The sequence below is a fragment of the Callorhinchus milii genome, unplaced genomic scaffold (genome assembly GCF_018977255.1).
Source record: "Callorhinchus milii isolate IMCB2004 unplaced genomic scaffold, IMCB_Cmil_1.0 Scaffold1, whole genome shotgun sequence".
In the NCBI taxonomy this organism is placed as follows: domain Eukaryota; kingdom Metazoa; phylum Chordata; class Chondrichthyes; order Chimaeriformes; family Callorhinchidae; genus Callorhinchus; species Callorhinchus milii.
Window position 1 is genome coordinate 96,061,431 of NW_024704742.1, and position 18,637 is coordinate 96,080,067.

An 18,637-nucleotide genomic window follows, 5' to 3' on the forward strand; every position below is an offset into this window, starting at 1 on the left:
GGTTCTATGGACTTTTTTTTCCAACACTTCAAAAAATGCCACAAACCCAAAACCAAACAGTAAACAAAGCACAACCACTCTTTGGTTCTTATTTATAATAACTAAAGATAAATAAAAAATAACAATAATTAGATTATTATTATGTATTGTTATATATTATATATCAGGTTCAGGCAAAGCACAAGGCTTCACTGGTTGAATGCCACGGGTGAGAGGAGGGCATTTGACCTGCTTCACCCACATCACTGAACGTGTGGATCAGGCTAGGCTTAGGCTGGATCCCGACAATTGGTGAAAGGCCCAGACGCCCCCAGCAGCTGTCACTTTAGTTTCCAGTGATCTGTTACACTGCCCTACAGCAACCCAGGGTCTGTGGGCATACCAGGCACAACATGGCAACATCAATTACACTCTTCATTTCAAAATCGCTGGAGTCGCAGCCCTGTCAAAGCGATATTTATAACTTTCATTCAACCCTATTCCCTCAGAACTGATAACCTTGGTGAAGATATCAAAGAACGTCTGCAGTGAGAGAACAAAAACTTCAAGAAGTATTTTAATTTCTATTTTTTTTTGTCGCTCAAGGAGTCAGGATGTTTAAGAAACACCACAAACTGACCAGTTGGACATCTGAGAACTGCCAGTAAGATCTGAGATGCTGAAACAAGGAAGCATTTTAGGACATTCGCAGATGTCCAACGGGTATTCCCAAATTCCCGATATTTGCTTTACTCCAACTGTGCAGTTAATCTAGAAATAATAATAATAATCAATGCATTTGCTATAGCGCCTTATCGTGGCTTCGAGATGTCTCAAAGAACTTCACAGAATATACTGTAAAGTGAATTGACTATATTTTGTGGGCGAAACGCAGCAGCCAATTGCGCACAGCAATGTATCACAAACAGTTGTGGGTTAAGTGACAATTTATTATTATTAATAAATATAATATTAACTTGTTATATTGTGTATCGGTTGGCATGTGTCAGAGTAACAACTCACACAGAATTGGATTTGAGATTCCCATCCTTCCCTTACCACCCCACAGAGCTCACAAATCTCGGTCACACTGAAGAAAACATCAGAAGTGTCTCTCCCAAGCAGCTGTTTGAGTACCTCCTGGCAGCTGGCAATGAGCAATTTGTGAGATCCTGATTGACTTTACTCATAGCACAATTTGTCTAAATGCACAAACTTTGAAAATGGAAATAGAAAAAGAAAAATAGTAGTCAGACTGCAGTCAGACTAGAGTTCACTAACACAGAATGATAATGATGGAGTGAGAGAGATTTTTGTTTGGTCAGTCAGGTTTCTGACAAATGTGGGAACTGATTCATCGCACATAAGAGTATCCAAACCAGACTGAATGTTCCACATATGTATGCCACCTACACATGGAAATGTTCATGCCTGGTCTGGAATGTGCACTCTCCCGGGAAGGATGGACTTTACTTATCTAATTCTGGACAGTATAAGGCACAGGTTGGCGAGAGTCAAGACACTGCTGGAGTTTAAGCAGTAAGCACCGTCTGGCAAGCTTCTCACTGTTTGAGGGTTGGCTGGTTGTTTAAATATTTCACTGGCCTAAGTTGAAATTTTTAATCAATCAATTTTCATTGTTGTGGCCTTTAAGGTATTGCTTTACAACAGGATGAAGACTAAACTAAATCAATTTCTTAACAGGCCGCTGTTGTTTCAAAACATCAGCATCACTAACCAGGAATCCAGGAAGGCAGTTTGCAACATTTTTCAGGTTGGTTTATGCTCAGCCATTATTCAGCAATCAAGTTGAGGTGTTTGTATGTGTGGAGGATTTACAAACACATTTTAAAGTCATTCCTTAAGAGAACGAATAAGTTAGCAATATCGCAATTTTGCACCCCCCCCACGTTATGGTCTTAGCCTCAATAGCATAGTCAGCCAGGAGATGGCGTGTGGGGTTTGAGCACCTGCAGATCTGCTCCCATTGAAGGGAGCTAAACCCCACTGAGGGCTCCAGGAATTGACGTCACAGTACCAGGTCACAGAAAAAAATGAGACTTGAAATGGAGGGGCTCTCTGAGGTTGTAACTAAGAACAGGCAGTATATGTATTTGTTCCTATGGCTCCATGAGGCAGATCTGAATAGAAAATACAGGACTCCAAACATGGCCCACAATTTTCTTCCCCCTTAATTACATGCGGTAAATTAGCGACTAATAAACACCACTACCATTTGTGGTGTTTCATAACATGTTAATGTGATAATTATCCCAAGGAACCTGTTTCTAAAATGCCACATATTTTACCTCTGTATTTATAAAACATACTGATGGCTGTAAAATTGCAATGACTTTACGGTGAAAGCCAAATGGTTTGGAAACATTTAATGCTGAACAAAACAAGCAAACTAGTGTTCAGAGAATTGCTGAAGTGAGACTGGATTTCAGACTATGGTTCAATTATTCTTTTTCTTTGCTCATAATCAAGTGTGTTACTTTATATTTTCTTTAAAAAAAGCTTCACAGAAACCTTGTGAGTTAATAAACCTGATTATTGTTGTGTAAACAGAGACTGGAGAGCACATGATTTTTGAAGACGGACCTTTCAACTTCTGGGCCTCAGTGTTGAGTCTAGCACAGATTTCTTGCATTAACTAGCACAAATATGCCTATTGGGATACAAATTTGATTCTGTGAGTAAATTCACGGAGTGATATGAGACTGGGTCATGCAGAGCAAGGAAGTACCAGACTTGATCACTGGTCCTTGCTGAGTTATCTAATCTTCTCCAGGGCAACCGGAGCACTACAATTGTCCTCTGTGTCTCCTGAGCCAAAGAAGACGAAAGAGAAACTTGTATTCCAGGCACGGAGTGTTATCCAGTGCCTCCTGCTGGAATGCACACATTCTATTGCAAAGCACCTCATGGTTAATAGCCTTGTTGTGATTTGCTGCCAAGAATTTCACATGAAGAATAGATTACACCAGGAAATTTAATATATACTTTTTGTACAGAACATTTACTGTGTTTTTTTATAGAATTTCCTGTAGTCCTGTGTTCCATCCTAGAAACATTACTCTGTCCTGTAAGATACACACATATGGAACTCATAGGAAGCAATTTTATTCATTTTTGCAAGCTGTCAATATCAGCGACAAGAGGATATTGTTTAAACTAAAGTGATATTGCATTGAATGGCTCAAGTTAGTCTTACATTGTACAGTGGAATTGCATGATAATGCAGTGGTGGAAATCCATAAAAGCGTAATGGGTGGTTTCACTGCGTCTGCTTGCTATCTGCGTGCCAGCCAGATTTTCACCTCTATGAACCTGCTGTTCAAACCAAAACTTTAAGTTGTCAAGAATCCTGATAATTATCACTTGTGATATTACAATAACAAGACAATGCAATTTACAGTTATATAGCACTTTTCATGTCGGGATGACGTGCGGGGGGGGCACCAGAGCTGAGGGTGGGAGTTGAGGGAGTTGAGGGAAGGTGGCGAGCGGAACGATGCCTGAAAGCGTGGTCAAAGAGATTATCTCACAGTTGAAATTTCTGCTTTCAGCTTCAAAGATGTCATTGGCTGCCTCAATGGCTGCAGTATTAGGGTTAGGATTAGGGTAAAATGATTTGAACAGAGTGTGGAGGGTATTTATCAATGGCAGCCATTGAGTGTAACAGTCACTGAATGCCCAAACTCCAGGAACAGAATGTCCCATGATATAAGTATTATTATTATTATTTGGAACATGACATAACATAAGTCCTCAGTCTAATTTAGTACTTTACATAGATGCAGACATGAAGGTGACAGTAGAATTGTCTTCAGGGTTCAACAGATCTTCCTTAACTTACGAATTACGTGTTTTCTGACAGCATCATAACAGATCTTCCATAATTTATACTCTGGGGTGAAATGTTTATCTTTTCATAATGCATTTGACACATCACATGAAATGCACTATGAAACTTCACAAGTTTCACCCCAATGTACTATGTGGCACATTTTGAAAAGTTACCAACTGACATATTGAGGAACTTTCAATTTGAGCGTAGGATAATGTTTTACTGCCAAAAAACAAACCACTTGCAAATAATAATAATAGATTACAAATGTAAGTCTGGCTCAGATGCTAGCACGCCTCTGGGTTAGAAAGCTGAACGTATCAAGCCCCACCTCAGAATTCTGAGCTCATAGAATAAACTTATGTCCTATCTGGCCATGGATGTTGAAGATCCCATGGGACTATTCAAAATGAGAAGAAAGTTTTTTCCAGTCTGCAAGCCAACAATCCTCCAAATAATTTGGTCATTCACTTCATGACTGTGTGTGGGACATTAATGTGTGCAAATTGGCTGTTGGGTTCCCAGACAAATACACAGTCTCTATGCTTCATTTCGTTTCAAGCTCTTTGAGACATTTCAAGGTTGTAGGCACTATGCAGGGATTATTATTATCTGGTCACGCAGAGAAGATTCAAAAAAATAACTGCAGTGTCCTATAATACTACGCAAAACCAACAGAGCAATTGTAATTTCAAAACCATTTCTCACTTTGTAACTTTAGTGGTTGGGCTCTTGTCAGAAAGCTGGCATCTATGTAACGCTGCTGTAACATGCTGCAGTTATTAAATGTCACCCAGTTGTTTGTCTTCTCATGTTTATGACATGGTAATGGATGGTTTACTGCAATGTAATTATGTTGTTCATACTTGATTGCCGCTTTTAAAATAAAACTTTACTGCTCTAATGAGGCTGGAGTCTAATCCAATCCTGTGCAATCATTTATCTAGTGTAATAATAAAAAACAGACTAAAAAGACAGGTCTCCAAATTTAATTTTTTTTGTCATTTTTTTCACTCTTCCTCTTCTTGAAGAAGTTTGGCTCATTTTTCCTTGTTAGTTGGGTATGCACACACTTATGTAATCGCCTTCTGGTATCTCACACAGTGTCATTATTTCATGTCCGATTCTTAACAGTGAGAGTCAGAAGGTGGTTCAACTGCAGGGATATCACAGCATACTCACACCATCGAGCAGAGGTCTCTGGATAATAATAATAATCCTTGCATTTGATATAGCGCTTTTCACGTCTTCTAGACGTCTCAAAACGCTTCACAGAATATACTGTAAAGTGAATTGAGACCATATATTTGTGGGCGAAACGCGGCAGCCAATTGCGCACAGCAGTGTCCCACAAACAGCTGTGGATTGAAAATGACCGATTTATTATTGTTTTGTTTCGGAGGGATTATTATTAGGCTTATGGAATAAGGAAACTTGCCCAATAATAGATGTCAATCAGGAGTGGAAATCATAGCTAATTCTTCCCTTCCTAAACCAAGGACAGTAATGCCCCAGCTTTCCCTCTGGCTGGGATCGCCTAACTCAACATAAACTGGAATTTAAACCTGCAACCTTCTGGTCTGTATGGCTAAGTGCTGCAGTGGGCACTTTATCGAAGTGCGTTCCCAAATTGTAATAAATTAACAGATCCATTAAAGCAACAGTAAGTCAAGAGGGGTGCAGAGCAGGGGTGGGAGTGGGGGTTGCAGGTGGTGGGATCAAAGAGTAAAACTGAATAAAAAATTAAAAGAATAAGATGGAGGTGAATATTGAAACATTGGCAAAGTCCTGGCAATATTCTTGTTCTTATGGGGCGAAATTCCACCTGGGAATATATTTAATAATAATAATAATACTTTAATTTGATATAGCACCTTATCACATTTTTGAGATGTCTCAAAGTGCTTCGCAGAATATACTTTAAAGTGAATTAACTGTGTATTTTGTGGGTGAAATGGGGCAGCCAATTGCGCACAGCAGTGTCCCACACACAGTCGTGGATTGAGTGACCGCATTATTATGATGATGATGTATTATTTTATATTTACGTAGCATTTAACAGTGTCCAGAATTTGGCACATTGTTGAATTCAATTTTAACTTTGAAGCTGTTTTTTTCTGCAGTTCTTAAAAGAAGCTTTACAGAAAATCAGCTTTATAATTAAAACTGTGATTAATAATTTGCCAAATACTGTCCTCTGTAAATGGCTACATAAATAGAGTAAATCTAGACCCATGTGGAATTTCTCTTCCACAATATCTATGGATACAACTTACATTCTAATATTATCATATCTTAGCATGACAAAAATAAACAGCCCTTAATTCCTTTATAAGGAAATTTATTAGAACTCCCATCCACCTGCTGGAACATTACTGTGGAAGTTGATCTTGTCAGAGTGGAGATCCAGTGGATTGGCATGCCCTTTAATACCTCCACTACTCAAAAGGGTGGGGGACAAGGGGAAACAGGATACATTCATCAACCCTGAAAGTGAGTCTGTGTTACCTTCAAAAAGTTATCTGCATGGCATTACTAATAACATGACCTTGGGGGGAAAAAAACGATTGTGTTATCTATTTGACTGTCAATCTGACTTTTGTTTCCAATGAGATACAGTACTCTGAATACATTGATAAACTATCAAGGTCTTTGATCATCACACCCCAGCTCATGGTGGTGTGTGGGTGAGTGGGGTGGGGCGAGAGAAGTACACAGCAACCATAGTTCAGATGTCATTTTTATTGTAAAATAAATTACAGTGTATATAATATATATATATTCATTTGTGGATAGAACTGATAGCAAATGTAATCTAATCTGTACATTCAGGTGACAATAAAGTGGTGGAGTTTCACTCTGTTAGTTTTGAATGTTATTTGAACCCTTCGGTGACAATGATGTTTCTTCTTGTTGCAATTTTATTCTATAAAAGATTTGTCAACCTTCTTGGTATTTTAGACTCTTTCTGTAGGATAATAATAATAATCCTTACATTTGATATTGCGCCTTTTACATTGGGATGCCGTCTCAAAGCACTTCACAGGATATACTGTAAATGATTGTTAATGCAGGTGACGCAGTAGCCAATTGTGCACAGCAATGTCTCACAAACAGCAATAAAGTGAATGGCCAATTTTATTTGGGGGATTATTGGCCAAGACACTGGGAGAAACACCCTTTTCTTTTCAAATAGTGCCATGGGAACTTTAACTTTCACTTGAATAGGCAGACGGAATCTTGGTTTAATGTCTCATCTGAAGGACAGCATCAATTCAGTGCACGCCCAGAACTGCACTGAACTGTCAGCCTAGACTTGTGAGTTCAAAGTCTTAAAATGTCGCTTGAACCCGCAGCCTTCTGAGTCAGAAGTGAAAGTACTACCAACTGAGGCAGGCTGACAACTACTCAATATTCAACAAGGAAGAGTCAAGTTCCCAATCTAATCATTTTGCAAGCTCAATGAATTTTCTCGGTTACGGAATGAATGCCATCGTCTCTTTGTCTGTCCTCTACACAATGTATGCAGCCACTGCATTTCCCAGCACTGGAATTCTGTTGTGCCCTAGTACAAGCTATGTAGCTTCACATCAATGCAATGTGGGTTAGCTCATTACCAGTTCAGTTACAAGATTTTGCCCAGGAAGTTATGGCTCAACTTTCCCACTCAATGACCTTCTGCATCTAAATTCCTTCCTCAACAATGAGGCAATTCTATCTGATCCTAATAAAGGAATCACAATAAGACATGAGACCACGGAATGATATTAGTGCATTAATCATTAGCCCACAGGAACTCTAAGCAGGGCAGACTGATGCGTCATTTATTTCTCGTTAAAACTGATTCCTGTTATTTAAACCACACATTTGATTAATTTGAAGGTATTATTTAAAGAGTGGGACTTTATGGAGTCTTACTATGGTAGAAGACTGTGGTCTGACCTATGACACAGAATTCCTGCTATCTGGAGTAGTGCCTGATGACCTCAGTGTGGAAGTGGGTTGGTAAGTGCCCACATCACAGAGCAGTAGAAAGACAGTGGGAAAAACTTCCATTACAATAAAAACAATGTTTAAGAAAATGTTCTTGTAGCATGGATTAAAGGGTTGCAACTGTTAGAAAATGAGCCAAGATAGTAAAAAAAAGGCAGCCACTGTTAGGTTTTGCTTGTGCATGTATCATGTGATTTCTACATCATATGATTTAGATATCAAACGAAGTGCTGGTTTCATCAATAAACTACCCAAATGAATCCCTGGCATTCAGTCACTTGCCTTTGTGGTATAATAATACAGTGGGGTGGGTAGCAGGGGGAGCACCTTATTTTGTTGAAAAGTGCTGCACAGATAATTACCATCAAGTGTATTATTTTGGGGAAAACACACCAACAATGTGCCACAAATACCCATTAGATAGCTAACCAATTAATCATATTATTATCAATGAAATGCTATGACTTTGTGGGTCCTGACAATGTTCAGAAATGACTCCTCTTTCACTTTCATGGCTGATCCTACTTTCTACCCTTTTGCACTATATTTTATTAATGAAATACAATGTGGCTTTGATCAAGTCTTTCTGAAGTAAGTTGTTGTGCTATTCAAGGTACACTACTGTGCTTTTAAGGTCAAACTTAGGAGAAAGGTGAAGTATGAAGGTTAAAAACTGTAAGAGAGAAGATGCGATGAAGAGCAGATAGCATAAAGCTAGTGTTTAAATGCCTGCAGGTTATAGGAGGAAAGGAGTTCCAGTCTTGACATCTGGAAAGATTGAATGAGAGGAGACAGCATTATGAATCATCATTTTGACACAGTGAGAATACAGGGAGGACATAGAATGTGGAGGTCAGCATATTTGACATATAGGAAAAAAACAAGAGAGGAAAGTTCAGAGGAGCAAAGATAAATATTCACACAGAGGATAAATGGATTGAGGGAGAGTCACTTAAGTAGGAGGACCTGATGACCTTGTGTTATGAGCCAAACTCTTCAATAAATATTAATAAAATTGACGTGGGCAGAATTTACTTTTATTCCTGCGTGTTAAACATTCATACAAGTCCAATGAGTTATGTACTTTGGTTAGTAATACTGAGTTGGTACTACCTGAACCGAATTAACATCGTGATCTAATTTTCAGTATTTCTAAAAAGAATTCTTGTCAACATGTGGGAAATCCATTCCAAAAGGAGATTGCTTGGGAGCAGAGTTCCTAGAGGTCAGAGTGACATAGTTCTGGCAATTGGGATTGTAGGCAGTTTCTCCTGGTGTCCTAGACAACAATCCCCCAAGTAAAACTGATCACTCACTCTATGGTTGTTTGTATAACATTGCTATGCACAAATTGGCTGCTGCGTTCATCCACGAAATACACACAGTCACCGTATTTCATGTGAAGTGCTTTGGGTCACCTCAACAACATGAAAGTTGCTACATCAAAAATGTATGTATGTATGTATGTATGTATGTATGTATGTATGTATGTATGTATTTATAAAGAAAGAGAGAAACAAACAAACAAACAAACAAGCAAACAAATAAATAAATAGGTCACTTAATCCATGACTGTTTGTGGGACACTGCTGTGTGCAATTGGCTGCCGCGTTTTGCCCACAAATATATAGTCAATTCACTTTACAGCATATTCTGTGAAGAGCTTTGAGATGTCTAGATGACCTGAAAAGCACTATATCAAATGCAAGGATTATTATTATACATAGCTCAATAACATTCTCTCTAGGATGACTCTTTATGAGGGCTAATAAGTTTATCAACTCATTATTCATGGTGCATTACACTGGGCGTCGTTGCTCTTCTATGCCCTATCTGGAGGTCTTGAGTGGCTCCTCTAAGTATATTCTGTGAAGCGCTTTGAGATGTTTCGAAGGCGTGAAAAGCACTCTATCAAATGCAAGGATTATTTATTTACTATTATAAATTTATTATTATTATTGGAAAGAGTGCCCATTTTACTTGACTTGGATTCTTTATTAAAGAATCTTGTTAAAAATAGCACAAATTAGACAATGTTGTTTTCAGGAGCAAAGTAGAATCAGAAAGTGTAGGATGTCTAATGCTAACTCAGTACTATATTGATGCTATGAATGGAGTGGACATCTGAGAGGCCTGAAATTCCACCTAGGCCTACCCTTTAAAACCATTTTGCCTTAAAATTTAAGATCTTGCAGAATTGTGAAAAAAATTGATAGCAATCTTAATTTGGAAGCTGGAATACTTTCAAGAGCTGCGAAAAACCACATTATTGCATAACGATAAGACAAAGTTTGTACAAGAATTTAGTCCTTGCAGGCTAAAACTGGGTGGAATTTTTGGCCTCGGATTTCTACTTGCACTTACACTGCCATTAAGCACCTGTAAATCAAGTGGACACAGGAATCTGTCCCCCAATAATCCCACCGCGATTCATACTACCTGCTTTGTGACTAATTGCTGTCAAAATCAATGGCAAAACATACAGTACAACTGCAGTATACACCTCACTGACCTCACTGGACTGTCATGGCTCTTATTGGACCTCACTAAAATAATGCCAACTCCACTGATGTGATCCACAAAAATATTAGAAAAAGCATCATAATCTCCAGAAACGGACAAGAAAAGAGATCAAGTTAAAAGTAATTTAATGTGTTGTTTTCTGAAGGAGAACATATGGTAATTATTCGCTCTTTAAATTAGATGAGATTTGAGAAATGAGGAGTCATACATCAAAGGTTTCAGGCTGAGAAATAAAAATCTATTGCTTCAGGTTCAAAATTGCCAGATTGCTAAAGTATGTGGCTTTATTACTGTAACACTCATCAAACTTTATGATGAAGAAACATCAAAGAGATTACTACAGAAATGTTAGCTACAGATGAATCTGCAAACAGTGCACCTTGTTAAGCACCAATGCCATTGATTTACAAATAGAATTGTGTTATGGCACTTATATGAAGGGGTAATACCTTGGCTGAATCAACCACCCAGCTGTTCACTTCAGCTCTTGGAAACAGTGCACAATCTCTGTGTTTGTTTTGATTCTCTCTGCATCATTTCCCATTTCTGTCAGTACTGTGTTAGATCAATGAGCTATGAGCAACAATGAGACAAGCTAGGACTTGAGTGAAGAACACATAGAGAGGTCCTCATAGAGCTGTATAAAATTTTAAATGGGATTGAAAACTTAAACCCAGATCAATACTTTACGATGCACCAAGACAGTAGAACAAGAGATCAAGAGACGTAAGCTTACAATTGCAAACACAATTTCAGGACAGATACCAAGAAGTGTTTCTTTATTCAGAGGGTAATTAACAACTGAGACAGATTGCCAGGAAAGTTGGTTGAGGCCAGGGAACAAGTAGCTTGATGCTGTGTTCAGGGAATGCTAGGGTGGGTATTTGGAGGGATGAGATCAGATGGGCTGTAGAGCCTTGTTCATCTGAATCAATTTTGTGACCTTTGTGATCTCACCCCAGCACAACCAAACCCTTTTGTCACCCCCAGACTTGACTTTCTCAGTGCCTTCCTCACCAGCCTCGCAGGTCAACCCTTCACAAGCTACATGTCATTTGTAACTTCACAGCCTGAATACTTTCTCTTACCAGAGTCCACAAGTCCATCAACTCTACCCTTATCATGTCCATTGAGTCCCTTTTCCCTAGAGGAATTTTAAGATCCTCATTCTAAGTATTAAATGCCTTCACACTCTTGCCCACTCTTATTCTGTCATCTCCTACAATCCTAGTTTTATGTCCTCTCTGGCAATGTCTCCCTCCCGCACTAACCTACCATTAGTAAGTCTATCCTTGCTCTCTAGAACTTGCTCCCTAAATCTCTCCAGCTCACACCCTCGGTCTCTGCTTTCAGAACTCAACTAAAACCTATATTTTTGACTGTCTTAAGTTAGCTATCTCCTACGCTGCTCATCTCCCACCTCGAGCCCCTGCTCGAAGGACCTTGCCATCTCTGTAAAGTACTTTGAGATGTTCTCCTAGCTTGACTATGCGGAAAGTGCTATATACATGCAAGTTTTAACATAAATTACATTGTCAGAACAATAAATAGTTGTTCAACTTGTTTCAGATTCCCATTGCTGCAGCTGGTGGCTTCAGTGGCCATGCTGTAAGCTATGTGACAGTCCTGTTACCTCTCAAGTCCACTAAAGAGGCCGTTTTCTTGGAACCTCTCAAGGCAGCACCAGCAGCAGTGAGATAAACTCTGCCTCTGCCATTTGTTCCCAGCCCCTGCAGGTTGGACCCTTGGCCCAGCCACATGGTGCTGCCATGTGGTTTATGTGATGGACAAGGATTGTCACAGCCAGACATTAAGACATGAGCACTACTTTCAAACAAGCTTGCATGTGGGCAGTGTTTCTTCTGTTGCTGCTGTGCTGTGGAACCCTCCCAGCAGTGTGTCTGAGTAAATTACACAGCACCAGAGGGACAGAATTTCACAGTACACAGACAAGGGGAATTGAGAGAGCAACTATGCTCATATAGTCTGATGCAACACTGGATTACATGCATTATACGCAGTACACACGCAGCACCAGGAGAGCATGTTGTCCATACAGCCTACATACAATACCAGGAACACATGCTGAAGCAGGAGCACCCACTTATTAAGTAATAATAATAAAAATAATAATAACATAATCTGAAATGTCAAATGTGCCATCTAGCACCAGAAACAGAAGGCTACATATTAACATGTCCAGCTCTAGCACCATTGGGGTAACTGAATCGACATAATAAATGTAGATAAATATATTGACTGAACCATCCATAACCACTTTGATATTGATGTAAAGACCAACTGGTATGAACAGCAAATGTGATATCAAAAAATAACATTCATAATAATCTGGGATGCACAAGTGTATAATGATAGAACAGTCATAAACTAGATATCATCATAAAAAAAACTATATTATCATTAATGTGGCCATTTATAGTGACTACAATGTACAAAATAAGGAACTAGAGAAGATCAGCAAATATGTTGATCACAAATTGAATGCGGACGCATGTGGCGGTGCAAGACAAGCATAGTTCCTATATTTATTGGTGCAACTGGGACTGTTAATGAGACAATTCAGAATCGGCTTGACAGGATACCTGAAGTACAAAATGTCCACCTCCTGAAGAAGACCCATATGAACCCATATGAAACCCACCACCTGCTCGCTGGATCCCATCCCTAACCCCCTCTTTACCTCCCAGCTCCTCCCAGGGTGCCCCTCTACTCACTGACATGGTTAACCTCTCCCTGCCCTTTGGTACTGTTCCCACCCCTTTAAAATTGCTATCATCACTCCTATCCTTAAAAATCCCTCCCTGAACCCTTCTCTACGCTTTAACTACCGCCCCATCCACAACCTCCCCTTCCTCTCCAAGATCCTGAAACGAGTTGTTGCTTCTCAGCTTTGTTCCTTCCTCTCCCCCCACTCCCTTCTCAAACCCCTCCAATCGGGCTTGCGAGCCTCCCACAGCACAGAATCCGCTCTGATCAAAGTGACAAATTACATTCTGTCCATCTGCAACCAGGTCTCCCTCTGCCTCCTCGTCCTCCTTGACCTCGCTGCTGCTTTCAACACCATCGACCACTCTATCCTCATCCACCACCTCTCCTCTCACCTCAACCTCCACGGTGCTGTCCTTGATTGGTTCAGATCGTACCTCTCACACCGCCTCCACTTCATCTCCTCAAATGGCTTCTCCTCTAGCCCCCGAACCATCTCGTACGGAATTCCTCAGGGCTCTGTCCTTGGTCCCCTCCTCTTCAACATCTATATGCCCCCCCCCCCTTGGTGACATAATCCACAGACATGGGGTCAACTTTCACATGTATGCGGATGACACCCAACTATACCTCTCTGCCTCCACCCTTGACTCCAGGACCACTGCTGTGCTGTCAGAATGACTGTCAGACATCAAGTCCTGGATGAGAGCTAACTTTCTTCAGTTGAACGTCAACAAGACCGAGGCTCTCCTGATTGGCTCCCGTCAGCGCCTCCACACTTCAGGCGCTGACAGTATCACCATCAATGGTTGCACACTTCACCTTGCTGAGCCAGTCCGGAACCTTGGTGTCTTGTTCGACCCTTAACTATCCTTTCTACCCCACATTCGTTCCATGACCTGCTCTGCCTTCCCCCAACTCCGCAATGTCACCTGGCTGCAACACTGTCTCACACCCCCGGCTCGCTGAAACCCTTATACACGCATTCATTACATCGAGATCAACTACGCAAGCTCACTGCTTATCGGCTTCCCCAACTCCTCCTTACACAGACTGCAGATCATCCAGAACTCTGCAGCCCATGTCCTCTCTCCCACTAGGCTCCGTGACCCTATCACCCCCATCCTCGCCCAACTCCACTGGCTTCCCATTACACACAGGATACAGTTCAAAATCCTGGTCCTCACCTTCAAAGCCCTCCATGGTCTTGCTCCTCCCTACCTCTCCGACCTCCTAACCCCCTATCATCCTGTTTACAGCGCCTTGGGACGTCCTCCCGACATGAAAGGCGCTCTATAAATGGAATCTTGTTGTTGTTGTTGTTCATTCCTTCCACTAAGCGGGCTCTGGCCTGCTTCACGTCTCCCGCCTTGCTCGCCCCACTATCGGAAGGCGGGCCTTCTGCCACTCTGCCCCCACCCTCTGGAATTCCATCCCACAGTCCCTCCGTCTCGCCCCCTTCCTCACCATCTTCAAGACCAACCTCAAGACTCTCCTCTTCGACTGTGCTTTCGATCTCTCTGCTTCCCCCCCTCTACCCCACCTCGACCCTCAGCTCCGGTCCAAAACTCTGTCTGTTCAGTACCTTGAGACGTCCTCCCGACGTGAAAGGCGCTAAACAAATATAATCTTGTTGTTGTTGAAAATAGTTCTTTTGGGAAGTTCAAATATACTAAGAAAAGTAACATACATTCATGTATAACATGACACTGTTATCGATCTGGCTGAAAATCACTGAAAAACATTTAGAAACTACCTCTAAGAGTGATCTAAACTGCAAACTCCTAATAATACAGCTTGCATTTGGTACAGTGCTTTTTGACATCTTCAAGACGTCTCAAAGCGTTTCACAGAATCGTGTAAAGTGAATTGACGTTGGGACGTCCTCCTGACATGAAAGGCGCTGTACAAATGTAATTTTGTACTGTGTGCAGGTGACTGTATATACTGTGGACGAAACACACTACTACTAATACTGATAATAATAATAATCATCATTATCATCCTTATCATGCATTTGTTATAGCATTTTTCACATTGGAAGCACGTCTCAAAATGTTTCATAGGATATCATTTAAAGTGTTGTAATCAACAACTTCACAGAATTCTGTATGCTATAAACACAACATTGCATAATCACAATTTTTGTTTTAGGTCGGGATAACAGATTCCTGTCACCTAATGCAACACTGGTTGCTCTTATGTTACTTTTCGTCTTATTACATGCCTCTGTCCTGCTCGGTTAGTTAAAATCTCTCAAGTGAGAATACGGTTAAACCTGCTTGTGGGTTCTGCGAGCTGGCACTGAGTAGTTGGTTAAGTACAAGCTGGTTTAAATGGATTTCAATGAAGAAATGAACTCAGAAACCTAAGACATTTTTAAGTATGTTAGCTCAGATAGCCCCACTGGAGCAATTTAGATTGCTGCTAATATAAGTAGATTTGCTAAATTAATCTCAAAAGCTTTGAAAAGAATTAAAAGTGCAGTATGTTTGATGGTAAATCATGCTCTTCTGATACTCAAGAAATATCACAATGGATTGTCCATCTGTGCTTAGGCTCTGGAGTGCTCTGTCAGTCAGCTCCACATCCTTGTCCATTGCACGGTGAGCAGAGCCTTGGGTGAAGTCATACTGCCCATGCGCAATCCTAAAGGTACCATAATTAGTAAGAAATAGACTCACACAAAGAGAGCTTCCAACAGCAGCCAGATAATTTCAGCTCTTCTCCTCCTAGTTCCCCTGCAACTCAGCTCGGCTCTTCTTGATTCCCTTCCAACTCAATCCTGCTCAGAACACAAAATACTGCAAATGCTGGAAATCTGAAAACAAAAACAGAAGTCACTGGGAACACTCAGCAGGTCAGGCAGCATCTATGGCGAAAGGAAAATGAGTCAACGTTTCGGGTCCACGACCCTATGTCAGAACTGCAGTTTGGCTCCTTCTAGCTCAGCCTGACGCCCATTCATATTTGATTTGTCACGCAATGATTACTATTAATATATTTACATTTATTAAGATGTTAATGGTGCTAAGTCTAAAACGTGGGAAAATTTGGATTTCTGTTGCTACCAGTAATAATAACCTGGCAAGAACCTTACCTTTAGACATAAATAAACATTTTTGGATGGTGAACATTTGCTGATTGCTCCAGAAATGAAAAGCTTTGTATTGAAAGAGTGATTGTTACAGCAGTGGCTGGAGGAGGCTTCAGAAGATCGATAACAATTGCGAAACAGCTGTCCACTTGATGTTGTAGAGATTGGCAGTGAAAATATAATGTTGATCCAACGGATGAAGCCAAATAGCCAGTTAAACTCTGAGTGAGGATATTTAGGATAAAATGTCACAAGAGCAAATCAGTTGGCTTCAAAATTTGTGCATTAATACAGTGTTTATCACTTACTCAAGTAGCTCTGTTCTCTTGTCGGACAGTCTTGTTTGCGGAAACTGCCCAAATTATATTGCAAGATGTTTTGTGCAGTAGTGGACCCATTTCAACTGCCTCTCCAATGGTCTAGTGGCTATAGACACCACCCAATGTAAGTCTAACAGAGGGAATAAATAGCCTGAAATTCCATCTAGTCTAACCTATGAGACTAATTTGTCTTAAGATCGCCCACTTTCTTATATTTTAAGACATAAAGGTCTTACAGCGTGGTTCTCAAACTCTGTCATAATGAGCCTTCCTAGGCTAAGAAAACAGCTCTCTATAGATTACTAAGACAACACAAAGAACTGAAAATCCTATACTTTGCAAGAATACGAGTAATGAAGTAGAAGGGCTTTCATCAATATAGTTGTAATGAGAATATAAGTGAAAAATAATCTTATTTCATAAAGCATCTTTCATGCTATCTTAGATTCTGGTCTCAAAGAGTACAAATCGCAGTAACTAAAATAAAACTACACTAACATTTTAGGAAATTATAACACCAAGCAATTATAGATTATGGCAGTATAATATCTATTAGCCTTCCCTTATCCATGGGAGGAGTGAGCTTGTTTTCTTCCTGTGCGGTGGAATTCAGGGGTTGAGTCATAGAAAGGTAGAGCCATCGATCTGCACCCCTGTCAATTACTCTGATGATTTACATAGACTGTACAGTACATAGACTTAAATATTTACATAGACTGTACAAGCCATTCTGCACAACCGTCTGTGCCAGTGTTTATACTCTACATGAGTCTCCACCACTCCTTACTTGTTCCCTCGCATACCCGTCTAGTCCCTTCTCTCCAATATGTATATTTAGTTTCCTCTTAAATGCATCTATATTTCTGCTTCGACCACCACTTTGGGCAACGAGTTCCAAATTCTCACTACTCTCTGAGTGAAAATTTTTCCTCCTAAATTCTCTTTTAGATTCCCTAGTCACTATCTTATACTTGTGTTCTGTTCCCTGGTTACGGACTTTCCAACAAGTAGGAACAGCCAATTAATGCTAACCTAATAGAACCCTTTTATAATGTTAAAACACCTCCAATTAGGGCCCCTCTTAAAATCTCTTCTCTCATGAAAAACAGCCTAGTCCATGCAGTCTACCCTAGTAACAACTGTACAAGGTGTCCACAAAGTCCTGCCCCCCTACACCCTTTTTTATGCACTAATGAACAACTGAAACATGTGGAAAAATGATGATAATTGTATTTAGAAGCACTTAATTGTATTCAGTACAAGTGTTTAACTGTGTTTAGATGTCCAGAGGATTGGTATGAGCATCATCATTTTCATGGCAGATAATGATCCGTCGCCATGTTCAGTGTGACACTTAAGATTTGCTCAGGTCTGTTATTTTCACACCAATGAATCCAGTTGTCAGTTATTCCTCTGTTTTTCAGCGATCAACATCTTTATTGCAAATTAAATACCAACCAGTAATTTCCCCTAATTGAAAGCAATAGAACGGAACTGAAACCAACAGGATCAGCCACCAAGAATGTAAATTTCCCACATGCAATTTTAAAGAGATGCATCAGCTACCCAATAACAATTCATTAATGAATAAATATCCCTTAACCCAGCTCAAATCACTTGAACTATAAAGCAATACTATGTCAAAAACGGACCTACACCGTTAAATTGATAGACCGGATCTCTCCCCCCCACCCCCACAAAAGCTTGAAATATAAATATCCAATGCACTCAAAATTCCAGGGTATTGGAAATATCACCCTATTATGTGGGTCGAATGAGTGTTGAATTGGCGGTGTGACCATGTAACATGACGATTCAGTCCATTAAAACTGACATTTTGAGTGCATCAATTCTTGTGTGTTTTTCGGATATTTTCCAGTATCTGCCCACAATAAGAGGCTGGGGTGGACCAGTCGCCCCCCATTCTGTTTCTATCGCTGTCGCGATGGATCCCAGACTGCAAAAAGGCAGGATTTTGTTTTTTTCGAGCCTCCCTTTATTGAAGGCAGGAGCTGCTGCTGACCCTTTCAATACATCAATTTGTTTTCAGGGAATACGAACCAGCCCACCTATAAGAATGATCTATTTGGAACTGAAACAAAGTATTGGAGACTCTTAGCCTATGCTCATTAATAATGGATAGTA